Here is a 3,269-nt window from a genome sequence, read left to right as displayed (position 1 = left end):
TCTGTTTGCAAACACCGTCGATTCACTATCAGCTGACCGGAAGTGAGCGATGTCTGTTTCGTGAACGAATCGTTTGAGTCGGATCTTTTAAAATGAATTATTTTAACCGGTTCACAAATCCGGAATGATTTTTAGACGGTCTTTGGGGTATTTTTCGTAATGATCAGAAAATCGATGTTTTTGAAGTGAACCAGGATTTTACTGACTGGGCGAAATGTAGGTTAGGTTATGTTCGCTTAGGTTACTTTAATAGCCAATTAATAGAAATGTCAGTTTAATGTAAATATTATGTTTAGTTTCTAAATATATGTATAAAGCATAATATAAATTTAACTAAACAGGGCGTGAAACGAACTTGAAATTGACGTAAAAGCACTGATCTAAATCAGTGCGTAAAAGCTTCACTGAATCGTTTTTGAACCGGTTCTTTGATTCGGACCTCGCATCACTAAAATTGAATGAATCAAATAAAGAACTGCTTCCCGGGAAAAGTGTCGACTTCAATCCAACTCAGTTTCGCACAGTTATATACTTTATATATTAACCCATAATGTTTTTTAATTCATTACATCTTACACGATTAAGTAAAATTCATATAAAGGGAATATTAATAAGTAATGTAAAGTAGGCGTGACGCAAAATTGACGCACCCTTCTATGCGCATGCGCATTTCCTAACATTAAAGGCAGAGCGATCTTATTTGAATATCAAAGTACTATTTCTTTTTACAGTTTTCTTCTTTCATTTTCTAACAAAACGGCTTACCACTCAATGTGAATAAGCATGTAAAAATAATGTTACTATGTCAGATAAGGTCAAAAATAGCATAAAATGTTAAGAATAAATTGAGGAAATGCTATGGTTTCAAATGGATTTTAGCGCATTTAATCGTTCTAGATGGTTTAAGGCAGCTTGTTTTCACCATTGTTTTATGGTTTTACCTACAGTAGATCAAACTTCCAAATGAAACAGCAAAGTACCACTAGAGGGAGACAAAACTTTGTTTACTTTGATGGCAAAAAGGACTAACCTGACCGTCCTAGCCAGACCTTATCACAACAGCTAAATCACTGTGTTTGCTGTTTTTAATAGCCAGTTTTATGTTTTTACCAATTCTTCATTACAACGGAGGCAGCAGAATTTGCCTGCACTACTTGCATAGCAATTCTGCACTTTAGAGATTCATTTGACAGTGTATGTTTTTGCATTGTCACAGTGTCACAGCAACAATTCAGTGAAATCCAAATCATGAGGCACATCACGTTAGGACTCAGGTGCGGATTAACGCACAGGCTTGCCTGTACACCTAGATTGGCCAGACTATTTTTTTTTATTACTTTAAATTTACTTCAGCGCTAACAAAAAAAAAAAAAACACCCTAATTGGTCCACAAGAAAATAAATAATCTGACATAATCAAATACATAAAGAACTATCTCCGATCAGCACGCGACAGATATGGGGGTATGGGACGCCAAAAGGGCCAGACAGCCATTGATCTTTGTTCTCAATCAGGATAGGTTGAGTTTTGTTTTTATTTACATTTGTATTATTAATTTGAAGTTTGCTGAATAAAAGTTCTGTCATGACAAGTCTCTGAGTGTTTGGCATGGTAATGGGTATGACAATGTTGATATGTTTGGCCTTGGCGGAACAGATCTGCTACGCTGCTGCTGTTGATTCTTGCTGCTGCAGAGCAAGTACGGGAATATGCTACTGCCAATACATACACGACACACTGCTGTGAGCAAGTAAGACATTGCAGCTATTTCAACAGCAATTGGACATCAGTGTGTGGACATCAAAAGGATGTCAAGTTTTTCACGTCAATTTGACAGGGTTTTTTTCAACATCAACTGGACCAGTGTGTAGACATCAAATTGACGTAAAAAAAAAATTAATGTCAGTTTGATGGGTTTTTTTTTTTTCGAAATAAATTGGACATCAGTGTGTGGACATCAATTTGATGTCAAAATATTGACGTCAATTTTTTGTGTGTGTATATATATATATATATATTATATATATATATATATATATATATATATATATATATATAAATAAATACATATATACATGTATTTATGCGTACATGAAAAGTTTCATGACAGAACTTTGTATTTTTCTTTTATTGCATTGGTCGAAAGAATATCAGTTTGATTTGCATTTTTGACCTGTTTTTTGAAGTCAATTTGATATTTTTTTCAGCATTAATTGGACAGCAGCTTGTCAATTTATTGTAAAAATAAATGACATTAATTGAAAAAAAAAAATGACGTCAATTTGAAGTCAATATATATATTTTTTTTTTTTTGCGTATGACACGGCATTTGAATTTGGAAAAGAAACACAAAACTGACTGAAGCCGCTCCGGTCAAGAACAGTGACTGGATCTAACACCTTAAGATGACGCACAGTTCATATCTCTGACGCTGTAAGTTACCGAAAGCTAAACCACACACAAAACACCTTTGAAGAGCTTCTCTGTATTACATGACAGACAACTAGTTGTCCAGTCTGGTTTCGTTCACACAGCAAGAATATTCTGAGAATGCGGTTGTGAGTCCTGAAAATTTACGGGTGTGAGTTCGGTTATAAAATGCGGTTGTCACACCTATAAATAACCATACTGTGTGTGAACGTAACCGTATTAAGGACTCAAATACAGGACTGACAACTGTATTCTGCTGCTGTGTGAACATGGCATAAATTAGTGGAGCAACCAAGCCACACTCAGTCTCAAACAGAGACAGAAGTCAAACAGAGTCACAAGTACCAAAATGAGTGACTTACTGCACTTAAAAGGTCAAATACATACAAAATTATGTCAGAATGCTCGTCTTGGCAATTATTCAGATAAACACAATCAGTTTCATGTTATTTAAAGTACAAAAGACAAAGAAAATCACTTTTGACTGAATACGTTTTATAACTTTATGGTAAGAATAAATCTGTATTTAATATTTACAATAAAGAATACAGAAATTAAGGTATAATGTAAAATAACACTGGATGTGTTATTTCACATTTGATTACTTTAATTTCTGTAGAATTTATTACCTGAATAAAAACATACTTCACCTGAAAATATTAGTTTCATAGCTTTCTATTCTATTGCATTTATTTGTGCTGTTTGCCTTTTTTTTTTTATTTGTTCTTATTTTATTACTTATAAAAATAAAACCTTTGCATTGAAGAAAAGTAGATTTTTGTTTGTATATGCTGTCAATTATAGTTTTAAGAAAGAAAATCGCGCATCTCTAGTTCCAA

This window comes from Chanodichthys erythropterus, chromosome 13 (genome assembly GCF_024489055.1).
Source record: "Chanodichthys erythropterus isolate Z2021 chromosome 13, ASM2448905v1, whole genome shotgun sequence".
Lineage (NCBI taxonomy): Eukaryota > Metazoa > Chordata > Actinopteri > Cypriniformes > Xenocyprididae > Chanodichthys > Chanodichthys erythropterus.
Note: the sequence above shows the minus strand (reverse complement) of the source record.